General features: G+C 38.1%; 1 long non-coding RNA gene across 1 annotated transcript in view; it reads right to left on the bottom strand.

The window, feature by feature from the left end:
• Window positions 1-2104: 2104 nt before the first annotated feature.
• Window positions 2105-22086, bottom strand: part of LOC131380729 (uncharacterized) — a 41799-nt gene continuing 21817 nt past the window's right edge. The window contains exons 3-4 of the long non-coding RNA XR_009208853.1: window positions 8570-8772; window positions 2105-2765 (exon numbers count right to left, since the gene is read on the bottom strand). This is a non-coding gene — a long non-coding RNA (uncharacterized LOC131380729). The remainder of the gene's footprint in view (window positions 2766-8569; window positions 8773-22086) is intronic.

Below are 22086 nucleotides of genomic sequence, written 5' to 3'. Positions count from 1 at the left end.
AGGGCGAGGACAACTTCATAGATCAGATGTCATCTGAGCTGGGTTATGGAGCTAAATAGGAAGCATTCTTGTGAATAAGTCAAGAAACAACATTACAGAAGAATGTTCACATTGTGCAGGTTTGAAACCACTGGGGAAGAAGCTGTCTTTTTGCAGCTTAACTACCACCTATCCCTCTGTGTCCCTCCACTTCTTCCTCTGTGCCCTCAGGGGATTGTCTTTACATAGTCATTGCACAGCCCTTGCCTTTCCTCTTAGATTTAGAATCAGTCAATGGGAGGCACTAGGTATCAAAAGCACATTGGAAAAGAGAAAATTGAGGCCAGGGATGCAGTCCTTCCACTTTTCTCCTGTCAGATTACTTCAGGTTGGCTTTGTCACACGACCAAAACAGCTCTCACTGAGCAGCCTTAAATCTCTTTATCCTTGTAGTGGTTCCTTCCTCTTTTCCCTTAGGCTCAGGAGGGTAATTAATAGCTCCTCCTTGATGCTAGCCCCAGGGGACTGCAACTTCACTTTCTGGTTTCCTTTCACCCTGTCCATATTTGAACAGAATAGTCTTTTTGTAAAACTTTCCTTTGTTACTCTCAGTTAAGTATACCATTTATATTCTGATGAGACCCCCCCACTTAAATATTTACGTAACATCACAACTAAAGAAAAATAAAAAATTCATTCTGTCTAATGTCTGGCCAGTCCCCCAAACCCAGGTTTAACTGATTTGATTTTTTTTCTATTCTTTCCTCCCTCCTTTCCCATTGAGATGAATGGACATTTGATATTACCAAGAATATGCATAATGACTTGGAAGTTACCATTTGAACAATTGACATTCTTGGGGTAAGAAAACCATTTTGCATCAAAATTTACTATTATTGAAGAATAGACTTTATATTCATAAGTCTGTAAAAGTCCTCAGAGATCATCTAATATTACCCAACAGTGCCAAAGACTGGCTCATAATGGAAACCACCTAGACAGCTATCTAGAAATATATATCTTCATTTCCCAAGCTCACAAATATTGCCTGCATCAGAATCTCTCAGGGCAGCGTCAGAATTTTATTTTATTTTATTTTTTAATGTTTAGATTTCCTGACCTATGATTTTCATTTAAGGGGCGGGAAATCTAAAGACTACAGAGGTTCTGTAACTTTCCAAAGCTCAAATAAGACAGAGACACATGAGAATGAGATCCACTTTTCCTGACTTCCTGTTGTTGAGGGAAAGGAAAATTAAGAAATGGGGAAAAACTATGGACATGCTAGAGAGACAGTTAATGACCTCATTTGGTAAAGTATATCCCTGAACATAAATTAAGAAAAACAGGTTGTGTTTCCCAATCTCCAAAATGTTAAATTCGTCAAATTATCTCCCGTACCCTACAAAGATATTAAGGCTCTTGTCGTTTTGGGCTGGGCGCAGTGGTTCACGCCTGTAATCACAGCACTTTGGGAGGCCGAGGCTCTTGACCCGAGGTCAAGAGTTTGAGACCAGCCTGGCCAACATGGTGAAAACTCGTCTCTACTAAAAATTTAAAAAAAAAAAAAAAAAAAAAAAAAAAAATTATGTGGGCGTGGTGGTACGCTCCTGTGGTCCCAGTTACTCGGGGAGGCTGAGGCAGGAGAATCACTTGAACCTGGGAGGCGGAGGTTGCAGTGAGCAGAGATCATGCCACTGCACTCCAGCCTGGGTGACAGAGGGGGACTCCCCCCTGCCACCCCCAAAAAATCCAACTCTTGTCATTTTGGTATGGACCTTTTTGTTCAGTTGTTTCCTACAATGATGTGATAATCAGCAGTTCCCCCATTTTATTTACATACTAGGATTCCAATTCCACAGGAAGGACTCTGTGTTCTGACAAATGATGGAAATAGTCATTTCATAAATCAGATGATAACCTCAAGCTATGGCTTTGAAGTATCACTGATGTTTTCCAACTCATTTCCTAAGGAAAGAAAGCCGGCCAAAGCACTCCAAGAAGATAAACAATATTTGGCCAGTGGAAATCCAGAGTCTAAAGACAATTAACTGATCAAATATTTTCTATCAGAAAATCATACAAAATCACATAGTTTATAAAAGAGTTTCTCCCACTACAGTCCTTTTAACAATAAGGTATTAATTAATTTATTTTCTCTTCACCAGTAAAGTAGGAATACACCAGAAAAAAGAAGCAACCCGTTAACTTCGGCAGGGATGAACTTCAACTCCTGGTAACTTAAAGCAGATATTTTTTGGCTTCCTCTGCTATCTAAAACCAGAGCAACAAGAAGATTCTCCAACAGCAAAATCTTATTTACAGTTAACTAGTTTATCTTATCCTCTGCTAGCTTTCTCTCTATCAATTTAGGTTATCTGAGCACAACTGAGCACGTAGAAAAGTCAGCCCTCGATTTTCCAAGGGCAAACAGGAAAGTATAGTCGCTCTTCTTCTGACCATTGTCCTAGGACCTGTAGCATCTTTAATTAGTATTGTGATTAACCTCATTGTGATCAGTTGGGGCTAACGTTTTTATTCATCTCCTGACCCGTCTAGCCTCGGAACTCTCCTGAGTTTTCAGTTGCAGACATCTTCAGGTCCCTAGTAACTTAAAAACTTATCTATACAGACTTCTGTTTCTGAATTTATAAAATAAATATGATGATGCATTTTATAAGAGCACTATGACCGGGTATGGTGGCTCCCACTTGTAATCCCAGCATTTTGAGAGACCAACGCAGGAGTTCAAGACCGTCTTGGGCAACACAGTGAGACTCCTGTCTCTACAAAAAAATAAAATAAAGACCATTAGTTTCAGTTGCATATTTCTTCAGTTAAATGAAAGTAGGCAAATCAGACATAGTATTTTGGGTCAGTGTTTAGCAATGGGTTATTCATGTTTATTTGTAAGATGGTACTTAAAAATGTATTTTCACCCAATAACAAAACACCATAGAAATTAGAAATAATGTAATTTAGTATGTTAAGACCTTAATTTCTCTCATTTAATTTTCTCATTATTTGTGGGTTTAAAACCCCATACTCCTTTGGAATAATCTCAGTTTATTTTAAAAACTTTGGATGGTGTTCTGAGTGATACTCTACTTTAGGCTTGTGATTAAAAAGAGGATATTTGAGTTCTAAAATCTTTAACAGTATATCAATAGAGGTTAACACATTGTGCAAACTATAAAAAAAAATCTATGAATATTAGGGCGCGGTATCTCTGTGACTTAATTTGGGAGTTTTGACGAAAAATTGCCTTATTGGCCACTGGAGGTCACCATTGTTCTCTCTAAACTTTGGAAACAGAAAAAACAAGAGGCTCAAAAGCATGGGTGGGTATAGAGGTGGGGAAAATATTTTTCCCTAATGGTGTTATTAATAACATTGAGAAACTTAATGGGCTATTTTATGTGGCAAATTTCTGTTTTATCCTGTTATTGATCTGTGATAAATGCAATAGGAATGCTTTCAACATTTTAAGATTCCCTTTAAATTCTTATAATTTGTCTGATTTCAAATGACAGAAATGAAATTTAAAATTGTTTTAGAACTCTGAGTTTTAAGTGTTTTCCCTTTTTACATTATAACTGAATCCTAACTTTCATTCTTAGAATGTTTTATAAAAATAAAATTGATCACGAATCATCTCATTTTTCCAGCATCTTAGGTTGGATTTCCTAGGAACAGAACCTATGACAGGAATTCAGGCGGAGCTGTTTTAGGTAAGGAGAGCCTTCAAGAGAAGAAAGAGAAGAGAATAGGACAGGGCAGGGAAGGAGCTAAGCAGGAATGTGGTCTCAGCTGAAGAGGAGGTTCAGCCTCAATCCATGGGGAGCAGAGCTCTGGAGCATAAATTGCACCTCATGGTGGGTTCTGCCTTGAGGCAAATGCTCCACCAGTTTCTGCCTGTCAGCTTGTCATTAGCTGTGGGTTGTAGAAGGCTGGGGTGGGATGGACATAACTCCCCAGGCTTGAAGAAGGAAATTCTCCAGAGATGGGGTAGGTGTGAGACGTGAACAGCTGTCATCTCAGCAACTGAGGGGTGGCGCCATAGCAGGTGCAGTGGATCTGGGTGTGGCAACACCAGCAACATCCACAAAGAGAAGCAAAACCTTCAGTTATTAACCTCTGAGTTAATCAAAAGTAACCACTTGATCAATTTAAGAGAGTATCTGTGTCAAAGCCATTTTTCTTCTCTTTAATTACTTATTAATCAAATTAAAAGGAGAACTTACTTTTTCCAAATAAGAGAAAGCTAGATTTGATGGCTGGTTCTATCTGTAGTGCAAAATAAATAAATAAATAAAAATAAATAAAAATTAGTAACTGGACTTTTATAGGCCTCATTTTTTTTTGAATATATAAGTATAATTGGCTGGGCACGGTGGCTCACGCCTGTAATCCCAGCACTTTGGGAGGCCGAGGCGGGCGGATCACGAGGTCAGGAGATCGAGACCATCCTGGCTAACATGGTGAAACCCCGTCTCTACTAAAAATACAAAAAAAAAAAAAAATTAGCCGGGCAAGGTGGCGGGCGCCTGTAGTCCCAGCTACTTGGGAGGCTGAGGCAGGAGAATGGCGTGAACCCTGGGGGGCAGAGCCTGCAGTGAGCCGAGATTGCGCCACTGCACTCCAGCCTGGGTGAAAGAGTGAGACTCCATCTCAAAAAAAAAAAAAAAAAGTAAAATTACAGCAATTTTTAAAGGTATAAGAATTAGAAATTTGTTTTTAATATAAAAGATATTAATATGTCAAGATTTATTAATATTATAAGTTCTCTAATTGGCATAGTACTACTTCCCATTTTATTTGTAGGGTAGAATTTCAAAACTACTGGTGCAGGAATAACTGGCAAAGAGGGAGCATTTCTACTCTGCAAGATACAATCTTGGTCCTTTGCATTTGGAGTCATTTTTTACCCTCCCAACACTGTCTGCTAGACAGACAATGTGATTTCTCTTTCTTCTGGGAAGGAACTAGGCCCAGCAATTTTGAGTGACACCTAAAATTGTGCAGCTACTAGGTAAAAGCCAGGATTTGAACACAAAGCTGAACTATTTCCACTAGCATCAGGTGTTGAATTGCTGTATTTCAATCTTCTGATCAGTAAACTGTCTACCTAATTTGGATAAACAACTTATAATGAGAGCATTTTTCCAGCCAATTCATCTTGGTAATAAGACAGTTTGCTCTGTACTTTAGCTTATAGACAATTGTCCCACAGAAAGTGCCAAAAGAATATAATGGCAAAGGTTCTTTTATATTTCTGGTTTATAATTATATATCATTGTCGTCAATCCTACTACTGCTAAAGAAATTCAATTCCTCCAATGTTGTCTTTTTCAAAAACTATACAGGCTGGGTGCTGTGGCTCAGGCCTGGAATCCCAGCACTTCAGAAGGCCAAGGCAGGAGGATCGCTTGAGCCCAGGAGTTCAAGAGCAGCCTGGGCAACATGTTGAAACATCATCTCTATACAAATACACGCACAAAAATTAGCTGGACATGGTGGTGTGCACCTGTAGTCCTAACTACTCAGGAGGCTGTGGTGGAAGAATCACTTGAGCCCAGGAGGTCAAGGCTCCAATAAGCTGTGATTGCACCACTGCACTCCAGCGTGGATGACAGAGCAAGACACCCTGTCTCAGAAAAAAGACTACAACAGAGCTCTGAAAAAAATCACACTTTCAGGTACTTGAAGAAGAGAAAAAAGTTGTTTCTATTTCTTTTGTTTTCCTCCTTCCTAAATATTGTTTCTTTAGTCCTTTTTACATAGCGTTCCCCAGTTAGTTGATGATCTCTTCACCTTTTCTCTGAGTTCTCAACATCAAGGGTTAAAAACAGGTCCATGTTTCTCTTAGTGCATGTGCCCAGCATGATTAAAAAGGAAGGCTTACTTCATAGGTGCAATAGCCTGAAAAGAATTATGTTTTAAATTTAATCATTTCATATTGCTGCCTTTTACTTTATGGCTCGTTAGGAATACCAGGTCTATTATTTTCCATATTTTTTTTTGCCAGTGTTTTGCCTATTGCTTTTCTGCTGTGTATGCGTTTTTCAATTACTATATATTATTTCTTGCATTCCTCATGCTTTTTAAATTACTCTTCCCAGGACTCTACTGAAATAGACTGAGGGAGGAGGTTGGGTGATGATGGGGGTAGCTGAGAGGGTTTGGCTGTTTCTTCATATGTCCTGTGGGAGGTATCTGGCCTTAATTGTTGGTGAATATTTCACTGATGTCTCATTTAAATGTGGGATTCATAATACATCTTTCATCCTCAGCCTTGGGTCCTGGCAAGTAATTCCAGGGCAACAGGAAACATCACACCCAAAGTTTTGTCATAAACATATGATTTGATTTAACTTCCTTTTTTTCAGTTGGGGAAACTAAAGCTCAGAAAGTTTAAGTGACATGTCCAAAGTCACATAAATGGTGGAGGTAGAATTGGTATTGAAGCACTGCACATGTTCAATAACAATGACTTTACAGAGGCATGAGAATTCCTGGGATAGTGTCTTAGGAAACTTTCCTATATGTTCTAATATAACGTGTTAGGTGAAACATCAGAGTATAAAATATACAAAGACATCCAGGTCTACCCCTATATTTGGGGGGACAGAGCCAAGAGATCATATGGGTGCTCCTAACCCTGCATGTGCTGCCCCTATGTTTTCTCCACATCTGGCTGTGTCCCACACCATGAAGAATCTCCTGATGTCTCTTGGGCCTGAGGTTGCCTCAGCAGAATGAATCTGGGGAAGGAGATTCTGCAAACCCCAGCAGCAAGCAGAGGGCCACTTTGGCAGGAAACATCACAGTCTTGAGTACCTGCCAGAGGTCTAGAAAAGTGGGGATTGTGGGTTACAGATGGTTCTGTACCCTTGCCACACCGACTTCTCATAGTAAGAGAGGGCTGCAGCTGGCAGAGGAGCAGTGCAGGCCAGGACAGAGGCCCCAGTGCCTGGGACAAAGGAAAGTACTGAATGTGGCTCTATAGGATGTCTGCTTCTATAAACTGACACAACTTTATTATTATCAAGCCACCCAACGTACAACTGTTAAACCTGGGCTGAGGCTAATTTACTATTATGCACCCATTTGACTGTGGGAAACCTACTTCTCTTTGCTGATGCCAAATATATAGCCACTTCAGTGGGCTGTCGTGCTAACGAGAGTAAGGAGTTGGTTAAGAAAAAGGAAAAATAAAGCATCCAGAGCATCCTTTTTGCTGCTGGCTATTACATATATTTCTTTAATTAAATATTTACTGAGCCACTTTGTGCCAGACATTGGAGTTATGTAGGAAATAAAAATAAAGAAGATGATATTAATGCAATAATAGACAAAGACAACCTACTATGTATAGACATTGAGCACAGTTGCAGGATATTGAGGTTACCTCTTTAACCAAACAGACATGGTTCCTGCCCTTATGGAAACTTATAGATTTTAGGCACATAATAGACATTAAGTTAATGACTTGCACATATTAATAATTGCAGTTGTAGTAAATAGTGTTGAGAACTTTTGAAGTGTGTGAGAGTGTATTTTATTTGCTGAAATGTGTTCCTCTGAAGTTCTGATGTTAAAGTACTAACCTCCAGCATCTCAGAATATGATTACATTTGGAGATAGGGTATGTAAAGAGACAACTAAATTAAAATGAGGCCATTAGGGTGGTCCCTGGTCCAATATGATTGGTGTTCTTTTTAAAAGAGTTTAGGACACAGTCATGTACAGAGAAAAGACAATGTGAAGATACGAGGAGGAGAGAGTCATAGAAGCCAGAGTAAGAGGCTCCTTTCTTGGCCTCAAGAAACCAACCCTGCTGACACCTTGATCTAGTGTCAGAGGCATCTAGACCAGAGCAACTCCATCTTGAATAGGAGCTGGGCAAAATAAGGCTGAGACCTACTGGACTGCATCCCCAGACAGTTAGACATTCTAAGTCACAAGATGAGATAGGAGGTCAGCACAAGATACAGGTCATAAAGACCTTGCTGATAAAACAACTTGCAGTAAAGAAGCTGGCTAAAACCTGCCAAAACCAAGATGATGACAAGACCAACCTCTGGTCATCCTCAATGCTATGACAGCACTCAATGCTATGTCCCAGCACTATGACAGTTTACAAATGCCATGTCAACGTCAGGAAGTGGTCTAAAAAGGGGAGGCATAAATAATCCACACCTTATTTAGCATATAATCAAGAAATAACCATAAAAATGGGCAACCAGCAGCCCTCGGGGCTGCTCTGCCTATGGAATAGCCATTCTTTTATTCCTTTACTTTCTTAATAAAGTTGCTTTCACTTTACAGACTCTCCCTGAATTCTTTCTTGAGTGAGATCCAAGAACCCTCTTTTGGGGTCTGGATTGGGACCCTTTCAGGTAACATTAGGACTTCCATCATTTAGGACTATGAGAAAATAAATTTAGTTTTTTAAACCATTCAGTCTGTGGTATTTTGTACAGTAAGCTCAGGAAACTAATATAGTTTGTAACAGGGAATCCACGTCTAGTGAAGGGTGACTAGAATAAAACATTTTTGAGACCCAAAGGAAAAAATAAATCTTTACCTGGACATTCAGGAGACCTGACGGGATGGGACAGGTATAATTCCTCACAGAAGGTGGCAGAAGGCATGGGCAAAGCTCCTGAAACAGAAGTCTGAATCACGGATGAACTGGGAAGAAAGTCAAAGTTGAGCCACAGTGATAAAGGGGCTGAATGGCCTTTAAGCAGTCAATTTGGTTGGTACAGGCTGAAGCCAGTGTGTTTCCTAGTATTAAAAAAAAAAAAAGAAAAAGAAAAAGGAAAGAAAACGAAAAGAAAGAGTGAAAATTTGATTTACTTGATAGATACTCCTAGATAGTTGGAAACTTTTGATTGACGACACACATGATTTTACTTATAAATAATTGAGGCGGTGTAATATTATAACAAGAAAATTTAACGGCAGATTCAGAATCTAGGAAGCCAGGTCTTGTTTTTAGGGTGTATATTTATCGACACCTAGTGGCAGGATTCTGAGTTGTTCTAAAATACTCTTGAAAAATACTTTGTTCACAGTACAGATTTCAAGTCATTCCCAAAATGAATTTATTCATTTATTCTACAACTAGTTACTGAATAAATTTATGTAGCCGGCACTGGTTTTTTTTGTGTGTAATTCAACTAAACTGACCTCTATTCCCTGCTTTAACATAGTGATAATACAAATTCAATCATGGCAGTAGCTTCCATTTATTAAGCACTTACGGAATACCACTCAGCTAGGCAGTTTTTTAAAGTTATCTCATTTGACTTTGACAACTAAGCTCAAAGCTCTTATCCTCTTCTCAGATGAGGAAACTGAGGCTCAGAGAGATAAGATAACTTGCCAAACTCAGACAGCCAATTAATTTAAGAACTGCTGTTAGGTCTTAAATGCCTGACTGTAAAGTTCATGTTCATTTCACTGTACCACACAGCATCTTAAACAATTTTTTCATAAATTCACTTAACACATATTAACTAGTTTAGTTGATATATTTATTTAAGATGTGTGTGTGTGTGAGAGAAAGTGTGTGTGTGTATTTATGTGTGTGTGTGTGTTTGTGTGTGTGTGTGTGTGACAGAGAGAGAGACAAAGGCTTATTATATGCCAGGGACAAATACAGATTCATGCATTCAGTCACAAAATATTTATTGAACGCCTACTATTTACCATGCATATGTTGAGTGCTGGTAATATAAGAGTTGACATAAAAGACCCACTCCTTGCTGTCAGTGTGATTAGAGCCAAACAGGGTAGAGGGACATTAATCATATTAATATTAATGTATGCAAATTTCAAGCTAAGATATACTTTTGTAGAAATGACAGTTCAAGTTTGCATATTATAAGGATTTGAGTGCTCTTTAGGATTCAAAAAGCGTTTCTTCTAAGATGTGCTGCTTCAGCTGAGGTCTGAAGGATGAATATGAACTAAATGTGTGTGTTTAGAGGAGGGAGTGCCAGAGGCAAGCAAGTAGTTGAGAGAAGTGTTGCAGATGGCTGGGCAGCACATGCAAATGGCCTGTGGTAGCAGGGAAAAATGCACAGTGAAAGAGCAAAGAGGGAAAAGCAGTAGTGTGGAGTTAAATGTGACTGGAGAAGTAGGTAGATAATGGGGAAAATTACTATGCAGTCTTGACCATTGTGAATAGTTTCACCAATGTCATGGCTCCAGAACTCTTCATCTGCCTCTAGATACTGCGAAGGAAAATCTTCCCACAGTGCTGGGGGAAAGGAAAGTTAATATACACCCAGTTCAATTTCTGTAACAGAATCTTAAAGCAAACTGGATGCTGAAAAAGTTACCCACACATTTCTACTCTTACATCCCCCTTGAAGTGGAGATCAGGAACAAACCAGTCTTCCTGAATAGTAAAAATAAGTGGAAATCCAGAGACAGTATTTCTGGTGCCAATATAAGAATATGATGGAATAAATCAACTGTTATAAACAAATTCTGGTTAAACATGTGAACACTTCCTCCTTGGCACCTTGTTCCACAGCGCTCACAGAGAGTGACTGAAAGTGGTGCGTGAATTCAGCACCTGCAACTGAAGTACACAGGTTCTCACACTGGGACTGACTAGGCAAATAACTTGACCCACAGAGAGCAAAGAAAAGCAGGGAGTTGGTGACAGTCCACCCAGGAGCGGCACTGAGCCTAAGGATTCCCACCCCCAGTCAAGGAGGGACTATTAGGAGTACAAAATGCAGAGGAGGAAGTATTCACATGTTTAGCCAGAATTTGTTTATAACAGTTGATTTATTCCATCATTAACAATCCTCATCTCCCTGGTTCCAAAGATTAGAGATCTATGCACAACTAACCCCAAGGGTTTGTTGCAACAAACAGATTCCAGATCAGGTAGACTCTGACAATGACATCTATTGGATGTGGAGACATGGGTCTAGCATTTGGAATCAATTGATAGCTTCTGCCAATTTGGGCCAAAAACCCTGACCCAGATTTATCTTAAAGCACTCTTCCTGAACAAATTACCAAAACCAGGAGGTGGTGTGCACAGAACAGCACAGTTTCTTTCCTACTTATCTTGTTCTAAATCCTAAACTTAATATTCCATTGCACTAATAACTTCTGGATGGCTCCCATCTGCAGCCAAGACTTTAGACTCTTGGAACCTAACCTGACTCTCCTGCCCTCTGCCTGGAAGTTCTTTCCTGTCATCATTTTTATCAGTTCAAGGTCAGTTCATTGTTACTTTTCCTTCTCTCATATCCTTAACTTAGTAGAGAAGATTTGGCTAGCTGTCCTCTGAGTACCCATTCTCTACTTCTTTTTTAGTAGTAGAACTTAAAGTAATTTGAGTCAACAATGTTCACAGCTAACAGACTGTCTTTCCTAGCATCCCTTTCAGCCAGGTACATATGACTAACTTTTGGCCAGTAATGTTAAGTTTTTGGTAACAATTTTCAGAGAGGCATCTTGAAAAAAATTGGCGTGCAACTAGAAAAGTCTGATTTCCTCCTCTGTTCCTTCTTCTTTCTACGTTGGAATATAGATGTGATGCCAGGGCCTGAGCTCTCCATTTTGAGCTAGAAGGTGACCATGAGGATAGAAGCCACATACAAAAGATGATACAAGAGAAAGATAGAGGAAGACTCCATGGGGATAATTTAGGGGCCCTGGGCTTTATAGCTCTGGGTTTATTTTGCATAAGGAAGAATTACATTTCCTCCTTGACAGACAATTTTCCTTTCCAGTCTTTGCTTCAACTTACACAACTCATGACTTATATACTGAAAGGATAGGAAGTGATCTAATTCAGTGAAAGTCATACCTTGTGAGGGACTACCTCTGTGTGTACAAGTTGGAGGCACCTCAAGCTTTGGCTTACAGAACTATATAGAGCCACTTTTCATTCTCAGAAATACATACCATCCCTTTGGAATCCCTGATTTTTCTGACCTCCTCCCTGAGAATAATTTCACTATTTTGAATATGGTATTTTCAGGAAGGCCCACAGGCTGGGCCAGCTATGACTGTCTCTCATTACCATTTGATTATCTAAGTATTGGTGTATGCACGCATATGAACTATTATGTCGTAATTCAAAAGATATTCATATTACTTTTCTGCAATGGTAAATTCTTAGGCCAGGAATGTTAACCTGTGAAGAGGACAGTATGTGTGACTTTCAGAACAATTCCACATGGTGGCAGCTTCTGGCATGCTCATGTCCCTCCTGTGGACTAAAAGTTGGCATCTGAAGGACATGGTAGAACTAACGAGGGATATGATGGGGCTTCAAGGAGGTGGTGGAGAAGCAGGAACACACTCCAATTGCGTTAACATTTTCCTTCTTTGAACCAAATGTCCCAGGTTTTTTACTATGATAACTGAGAAGTCAATGAAACCTCCAATAGGAGTCACAAAACCAAGAGAAAATGTTTAGTTCCCTATAATTAATAGGTTCAAGCACACTGGTGATCATAGGCACTTTTTCTGATGCAGTGATTTTCCCTTGTTGGGACACTATATGCCTAGGGTGTTTTTTCACAGAGGTTTGGCCGGATTGGAAATCACCAAGGGATAATTTCAAGTCTTCAATGCCAAGACAACTGGCATCTGAAGGTGTTATTACTTGTGTCCTTTCAGAGTTCTGCCAAGAATAATTACACCACTAAACCAACTAACCCTACAAAGTAATATATATTTCTCAATAATCTTTTCTGTTAATTAATGAAAACTGACAGTAGTCAAAGAAATAATTGAGCATCCTTTTGAGATTGAAAGAACTCACTGGGTATGTATGTATGTTATCAGTTGTTTGCTTTCACTTTTGCCCTCAGCTGGCATACATATTTGATAGTACCCACTTCTCAATATAAGCCTTGACAGTGGTCTTAAAGACACTGTGCGAGGCTGCTTGACCTCAGGGTGCAGTTTCCTGGTCTATGTTAGTGAAATCCTTCAGTGTAGAAAAGCCTTAATACATCTGTACTTTGTTATATTTCTTATGAGCCACCATAATGGCAGATGCCTGAAGACTACTGCATGGAGAAACTGGGCAATTAATTAGTATCCAATTATTATTCTTAATTTTTTATTATACTTTAAGTTCTGGGGCACATATGCAGAAGGTGCAGGTTTGTTACATAGGTATGCACGTGCCATGGTGGTTTGCTGCACCCATCAACTTGTCATCTATATTAGGTATTTCTCCTAATGCTATCCCTCCCCTAGCAATTATTAGGATCTTATAAGTCCGTGATTATAAGCGATGCAATCTTTTTGCAAACAAATATTCTTCTACATTCTATTGGCCAGAGCAAATCACAAGGCAAACTCAGATTCAAAGGAATGAGGAAATAGCCTCTTGATGGGATGAGATTCAAAGTTCCACTGCAAAACACATGAAACAGAGAGGCAGGAAAAACAGGAATAATGCCTGCAATCAATCAATCTGCCACAGTAAAATAGCACAAGGTGCCAAGGGAGCATATAGAACATGTATATATTCCAGCCTGGAAACTCAGATCTTTCCCAGAGACTGCAATTTCTGGGCTTAATCTTGAATGATGGTTGTCACTGAAAAGGCAAGGATGAGAGTCAGAGGAGGGGAAAGCACTTCAAGGCATGAGTAACCTAAGCAGGCGTAAAGTCAGGACAAAGTACCTCTTTGAAAAGTATGGTATTCGTGGTGGGCAAGTGAAAAACGAGAGAGGCAAAAACCAAGTTCTTAAAACACAGTCAGCCTTTTATGCATTTTGGAAATTCTCTACGCTTGCTTTCTTTTCAAATTATTTTGTTACCTTGTTATCTGTCTAAAAACTTAAGTTTTCCTGTTCTCCTTGAAGTGCAGAGGCAGAGGAAAACATACCCAGGAATAATGTAATTTTTGCCTTTCACTATGCATAGAAATATCTTTTTTGACAGAGTTGTCCTCACTATTGTGTTTTGAAGGGCGAATGAACATTTCTTCTCCTGAGATAGCCCAGAAGGGAGCCATTAGAATGCCTGATGTGTGGATAGATGGCCGTCAATCAATATGTCTACAAAGCAATTCTCTGAATGCCAGAGGATGGTGAAGAAAACTAGAAGGAATTTGAAATAAGAAAGTGTGACTTTTAGGCCATTAAGGTTTTCTTTCAAATACCTGGTATGATGAAAGGGAAATAGAAAAAAACTCCAACAGCTGTTAATACATGGAACTAAAAGACGAGTGTGTAATATAGAAATTGATAAAACCATTAGTCTAGATGAGCTTTCATAAAGCATTTGATTCTCATCATTTTCTATTCACTCTTTAGGGTATAACGTATTCCACAATTTAAAATTATCTTAGTTTTCATAATTTCAAAAAATATCAAATTTTATTATATGTTATGAAATAGTGGCCCCAAGCCAAATTATTTTGTCATTTGTTTGGAATGAAATCCATGAGTTCCTGAAGACATATGACCAGAACTAAAATATTTTGGTAACTATAAGATAATATTGTTCTTTTTAATAGTTTTGTTTTTCAGGGTTTTAGCATTTCATATACATAATTTCCTTTTCCCAACTGCCCTCACCTATTTCCCTGGCATACTACTGTTATTTACCTGAGACTTAACTCATGTTTATTTTTGCCTATATAAAGCTTATCCTGTCTTTGCAACCCTGCTCCACCCCAACTCACAGAATTGAACACTCTCTTTTTATGTGCAAGCACTGAAGTTGGCACCAGTCTCTGGGATCTACTCTAATATCTGTTATCACAACACATTGCACATTGTATTAACGTTTTCTTCATTATTAGACTGTAATTTATTTAAGAGTTAAGTCTATGTTTTCTTACTCTTTGTGTCCTTTCTTCCTGTGGTGATGACATAGCAACTGCCCAATACATACTCATGGAAGTTAACTTATAAATAAATAAGTGAGTGGCTTTCAACTGCAGATGCAACTTTGAATGAGATGGCATCTGTTTCCACACCAAAAAAAATTTAACATAAAACATAATATTTAGATTTCATTCAATAATTTATTATTTTTAAAGTCCTTTTGCATACTCCATCATTCAGCTGATACTTACAACAATAATATCAGCCCCATTTTAAAAGTAAGAGCCTTCATGTTCATAGTAAGTCATGCAACTACATGAAAACTCAAGTATTCAGCTAAAGACACACAGCCTATATTGCACACTGTTGAGAGAAATAGCAACTAAATGGGATGGCAATTCTGTGATTAACCTCTGTAACAAAAAGATTGGGTCATTTCTTTTCTTCTATTCATTTTTCTTGTGTACAAATAAGAGGTCTACAAGGTGACCCCCAAGTTCCCTTCAACTCTAGCGTATGAAGTCTGCTCACTCACATACTCATTAAACGCTCTGTCTCTGGCCACCACATCAACTGACCACGAGATGGCGATGCAGCTTAACTCAGCACCCAGGTCTGTAAACCCCCAGCATCTAATGAAAGCCATGCCCAAGGCAATTTCCCATATTCAGCAAATTTTAAAACAGACATTCTATCATATTTGAGAACTCACCACCTCCCTTTTCAAATATGACTTCTGGCATGGAGAAAATGATTCAAGATGCCAACCATCCCTAAGATCAAGCAAGAGGTACATCAACTTGAGGCCAGTGCTAGTGAACAGACCAAGAAAGCTCATTTACATGATGGAAGACAAAGTATAATATCCACACCAGGGCAACTTTACCAGGTAGAAAAATTAGAGACTATGCATCTTCATCAGACTTTAAATTTCGATACTTTCAACACCAGATTTGTTCTCTGTTGAATCCCTGTAAATATTTAGCGTGAACAAATGCACTAAGCACCAACTAGGAGTACCTCAATACGATAGGGTGTAGGGAAGAGGTAGTCAGTCTTCTGTAAGAGTTCACAATCAGACTCATATGTGTAACATATGTTTAATGAACACATATTATGTGACAAGCTCATGTGTTAGGTCTCAGATAAATAGCATTAATAGTGGCTACTATTACGTTATTTATTGATTGCTAATTGCCACAACATATGCATAGCACTCTAAATTTCAACTCATTAAATATTTATGAAAACATTACATATTAAGGGCTAGTAGCCCTATTTTACAGATAATGAAACGTAGGCTCAAAGAGGTTAAGGCAATTTGCTAAGATTACTACCATTTACTAAGATTACTGAGTCCTGGTTTTACAATAACGGAAAAGCAAGAACACTGGGGATAGAGGAAAGGCATATGCCAGCAAACAAAACACATAATATTCCTGACAATAACTAGAAGTGCAGTCAAGGACACTTTCAGAGCACAATGCTTCTTCCTTGCCTTGGTCCCTGAAATTCACTTCCACTGGTTCAGAAAAAGAAAAAAGTAGGATTTCTGATTTGTTTTACAGTATCCATTGTCTACCAATTCTCTCATGGCAGTATGGTCTTCAGCTGGCCCACTTGGTGATCCTTAATCCAGAACATTTTATTACCTCATTTGCAACCAGTGATGCTACTGGGCTTGTGCTCTTGGAAACATTTCACAGGCAAGACTCCTCTAACCCATGCAGAAGCTAGAAAGACAGCAAAGAGACACGTTCTCAGAATGACATAATAAGAATCCTTCATCAAGGCTTGGTTTGTATCTCTGTTAAAACATAGTCAAGACATAGAATCAACCTAAATGCCCATCAATGATAGACTGGATAAAGAAAATGTGGCACATATATACCATGGAATACTATGCAGTCATAAGGAAGAATGAGATCATGTCTTTTGCAGGGACATTAATGGAGCCAGAGACCATTGTCTTTAGCAAACTAACACAAGAACAGAAAACCAAATATTGCATGTTCTCATTTATAAGTGGTAGCTAAGTTATGAGAACACATGGGTGCACAGCTAGAAACTGGGGCCTTTCAGAGAGTGGAGTGTGGGAGAAAAGAGAGGATCATGAAAAATAACAAACGGGTAATAGGCTTAATACCTGGGTAATGAAATAATCTGTACAACAAACCTTCATGACACAAGTTTACCTATGTAACAAACCTGTACATGTACCCCTAAACTTAAAATAAAATAAGTAAAAACAAACAGAAAAAAATAGTTATTTTTAGAAGTTTATATCCCTTCTACCAAGGAGCATAATTAATTCTGAGCATAATTAATTCTGGCCATAATTAGAATATATTTGCTGTATGATTAACTGAAACATAAAATAATTCTATAATATGCCAGGGCTCTGAAATAAATACTGTTTTTTTCTTGACTCGGAGTGTGGGTCCCAAGGTACTTTTGTCCCATGTCAGCTGTTCTAGGGTGTCACATTCTCATTTCAGTTCTCTTTTGTTTTAGCTGTTATTTATATATTTGCTTGAAGTATCATATTTATTGATTTTTTCCCCACAGTTTGGTTCTCACTACATAAATCTGGCTATATTACCAGTACAGTAACTCTAGCCCTGTGGGGACAATGTGGCATAGAAGTTGAAATCCTTAACTCTGGAGACAGACTGACTAGCTTCTAATCCCACTCCTGCCACTTATTTCATGAGCAATCTTGGGAAATGTGCTTAACCTCTCTATGCCTTAATGTTGTCATCCATAAAATGATAATGATTCACTTTTGACATACAACAGAGTTAGAAAGCATCTATTATAGTCCACACAATGCTCAAGTAAAAATCACTAAATAAAACAGACCCCAAATCCCTGCTTTTGTGGGAGATGACAAGGGCAACGCACATCAATGGAATTTGTGTCCTTACAGGCTCAAGGGAGCTCTCTTGTTCCTTCCACCATCTGAGAACACAGTGAGAAGTCCCCAGGCTTCAACCTGAAAAAGAGCCCTCATCAGAACCTGACTGTCAGAACGTGGCACTCCAATCCTTGTCTTCTGATCTAGATTGTGACCTAAGTCAGGTAAATACACCTGGCATACTTCTTTAACATTTTTATACAATCTCTATGCACTGTGGTTTTAGATGTGCAATAATTTGTACAATGGTTTATTCCCAAGGACAGATTTTTTTTGTGTGTATACTTCCTTGCTTTAATAAATATATAATATAAATTTAAATAAATTTCTATTTTGTATATTTGTTTTTGTTTTTTTTTGTTTTTGTTTTTGTTTTGTTTTGTTTTTGAGATGGAGTCTTGCTCTGTCACCCAGACTGGAGTGTAGTGGCACAATCTCGACTCACTGCAACCTCCAACTCCCAGGTTGAAGTGATTCTCTTGCCTCAGTCTCCTGAATAACTGGGATTACAGGCATCCACCACCATGTCCAGTTAATTTTTTATTTTACTAGAGACAGGGCTTCACCATGTTGGTCAGGCTGGTCTCGAACTCCTGACCTCAAGCTATCCACCCACCCCAGCCTCCCAAAGTGCTGGGATTACAGGGATGAGCCACCACGCCCAGCCTATTTTGCACATTTGTAAAGTACAAAGTAAAATGAACATTTTATGGAGTTTGTATTTTGCATACCCAATGCGAAAATTAAGTTTTAAATAAATAAACCTATAATATTTTATCTGAACAAAAAAAAGAACTGTGATAAATTTATATTGCTCATAAGCTACCAAATTTATGGTATTTTGTTATAATAGGTGAAAGAGACTAAGACAAATAAGATGTTGGGCATCTTTTCATATCCTTATTTGGTATTTGTTCATCTTCTTTGATGAGGTATCTGTTAAGGTCTTTAGCCATTTTTAAATTAGTTGTTAGTTTCTTATTGTTGATTTTTAAGAGTTCTTCATGTATTTTGGGTTAACAGTCCTTTCTCAGAACTGTCTTTTGCAAATATTTGCCCTAGTCTGTGGCTTATTTTCTCATTCTTTTGACATTAACTTTTGCAGTACATGATGTTTGTTCCATCACCATTTGCTGAAAGAACAATCCTTGCTCCATGATACTGCCTTTGCTCCTTTGTTGTATTGGGTTATTTTTGCATTACTACAAAGGAATACCTGCGACTGGGAAATTTATAAAGAAAGGAGATTTAATTGGCTCATGATTCTGCAGGTTTTATAGGAAGCATACTGCTGGCACCTGCTTGGCTTCTAAGGAGGGCCTCAGGAAGCTTACAATCATGGCAGAAGGCGAAGGGGTAGCAGGCACGTAACATGGCAAAAGCAGGAGCAAGTGAGAGAGAGAGAGGTGCCACTCACTTGTAAACAGCCAGATTTCACAAGAACTCACTCATTATTTTGAGGACAGCACCATGAGGATGGTGTTAAATCATTCAGGAGAAATCTCCCGCCATGATCCATTGACCTCTCACCAGGCCCCAGCTCCAGCATTGGGCATTACATTTCAACATGAGGTTTGGGAAGAGACAAATATTTAAGCTATATTATTTGTCAAAGACCAGTTATCTATATTTATATGAGTCTATTTCTGGGCTCTCACTTCTTATCCATTGATATATTTGTCTATTCTTTCACCAATACCATCCTGTCTTGATTACTGTAGCTTTACTCTATGAGTATTTAAATATTATATGCTTGTTATAGTATTTATAAATGTTTGTAATTTCCTATTTTGATTTCCTTCTTCACTCTAAGAGTTAGTGATAAATATCTTTTTAAAACTATACACATACAAATCTTAGAGGCTTTCACTTAACCTCTTATATGTTATTTGCTTCTGGAATTTGTTAGATTTTCTGTGTAGCTTATTTAATGGTCAGTTTTTGTGGACACTTCATAAGTAAAAATGATGCATCTTAAAAAATTATTCTATTAGAAGCCTACTTTTAAAAATTATGATTGATAGTCCTTTATAAATTCCTTTTTTTGTTATTGCTTTCCAATTCTACTTCCTTACTGGCAGGGCCCCAATGTGTATTGGGTATCCATCTTTCTTGAATATTGCTCAGAGGTAAATGTTGATAAATAATCCAATTGCATACTCTCTTGCCCTGGATAGTAGTTGATTTAGGGATATAAATATAGCCCAGTGCTGGGCAATGACATGTGAGAGGAAGTCAGCCAAGGTCATTTTTAAAAGATTTCCTTTCTTTTATAAAGCAGCCCAGAAATAATCATTTTTGGTCTACTGAATAGGATCTTGTCTGCATGTGAGCCCTGAAATGTAGCAACCATCTTGTGACAACGAGGAAAAAAATAGTGGCAGAGCAGTACGAAGGAACAGAGCCTGGTTCCTAATTATATTCTTCAACCACTGCATTAATCGAGCTTCCTTGTCACAGGACATTTGGCAAATCAGGTATCCATTCTCCTTTTTACTTAAGATACTTATTTTCAGGTGAATTTTTGGCACTTGCAGTCAGAACATCCTCTCTGGTAAAAATTTTGTAACCAAAGTGAGATTCTATACATAATATATTCTAAAATATGAAATTGGCAGATGGGATCATCTGAAGGAGTGAGGTGAGGACTAGGCTATTCAAGTTTCAAGGCTGGTGCCTTGCTTTGCTCTTGCAAAATCTTTGGTCACTATGATGCTTATTGTGAGTTGGGTTATAGACCATGTATTATTTTAGTGGGAAAAATAGCTATTTCTTGCATCTTTCAGTTTTGTTCTAAAAGTGGAATTGCTAACAAATAAAAACATAGCACACCTACTTAACTTTAAATATTGACTACTTTTATAAATAATAACTACTTTTGAAGTATGAATATGTCCAAAATATTACATGCAATATACCTTATATTACAAAAAAAAGTTTTCTGAATTTCAAATTTAACTAGGCATAGTGTATTTTTTTCTGGCAACCCTAACTAGAAGAAAGATATCAACCTAAGATTAAGGAAGCATTCCTGGATGCAAAAAAGGAAGGAAACAAAGAGAGGTCCTTTTGCCCATGACTTACAGTCTAAAATCAACTAAGAGCCTCATAACATGAAACATTCAAGGACTGGAAACAAAGCCAAACAAATTTTGTATTACAAACTAAAAATATAGGAGGAATAAATCCAATCAAACAGCCTGCACCCGACAAAGGGTAGCATTTATTATATACAACTGGTAGGGGAGATTTGTTAAAAGACTTGTGCATATATCTCCAAGGCTAGTTTTAAAAACAATTACTTCAAAATAAAGAATATTAAACTGAGGGACAGAGGTTGGGCAGAGCACAGAGACTAGTGTCTGGGAAACAAAAATTCTCAAAGATTATAAATATGGAGCTTTGCTTGTTGGACTCGAAGTCTACTGTAGAAATGCCTGCCAATTATCTCTCAGTATTTCTTTCTTTATTCCTGCTAGTAATAAATGCTCTTAATTTTAAGTGCAGCCTTTGTGACTGAAATTCTCCCCTTCAGTGCAGTGTGTGTGTCAGTTATTGTGCCAACTTCCACATCACCCTCTCTCTTCAGATGCAAGGACCAAAGACAACTGTTGATAGTAGCTGCCTCCAACCCCTGACAGCTCATCTCTGCTTGTGAGAGTGACTAATATACTATTGTCTTGTAAAATCTACTGCATTTTAAATTAATTTTGATAGAGCAACTAGCTAACACAGAGATTAATGCATGGATATTTATTATTTTATAATAAATATGAGGCAATTGAATTGCAGTCAGGCAGTGAATAGCAAACAAATAGATATTGCAGCCCGGAGATCCAGTGACTTTTGTTGTTCTGTGACAAACCATTTGGTAAAAGTGTTGCCTGTGAAAGCTTGAAGAAGACTTTTGCCTAGAAAGCACATAGCCAACTCTAGGAGAACAACTGAAGTAAAAGAGAAGTGACTTGTCCACATTCGCATGGTTTAACTAGAATTTAAGTCTTCTGGTTGACTGTTCATTAAATTATAATACAAAAGTAAGCTCCATTCATCCCCACCACGGAAAAATCTGTAATGGCTATCCTTCTAGTGACTGTTCAGTTCCACTTCTATTAAAGTAAAATGTATTCCTATATGATGTAGAAATATTATATTATGGCCTATTAGATGAATATTTTCTACTTTCATTAACATAGTAAATATAAAGTTACATTGGGTGCAGGAATGTGGACAAAGATTTCCTCCTTGCCCATGCCATAATCAGGCACCTCTGAACTCTCTTCTCAACTAGGTCCTGACTTTTGGGCTTCTGTGTTTTTGCGTTGTCCAATATTAGAAACAATCTTGATCAGT

Source organism: Hylobates moloch, unplaced genomic scaffold, assembly GCF_009828535.3.
Source record: "Hylobates moloch isolate HMO894 unplaced genomic scaffold, HMol_V3 SCAFFOLD_12, whole genome shotgun sequence".
NCBI classification, from domain to species: domain Eukaryota; kingdom Metazoa; phylum Chordata; class Mammalia; order Primates; family Hylobatidae; genus Hylobates; species Hylobates moloch.
Note: the sequence above shows the minus strand (reverse complement) of the source record. Positions and strands in the feature narration are given on the sequence as shown.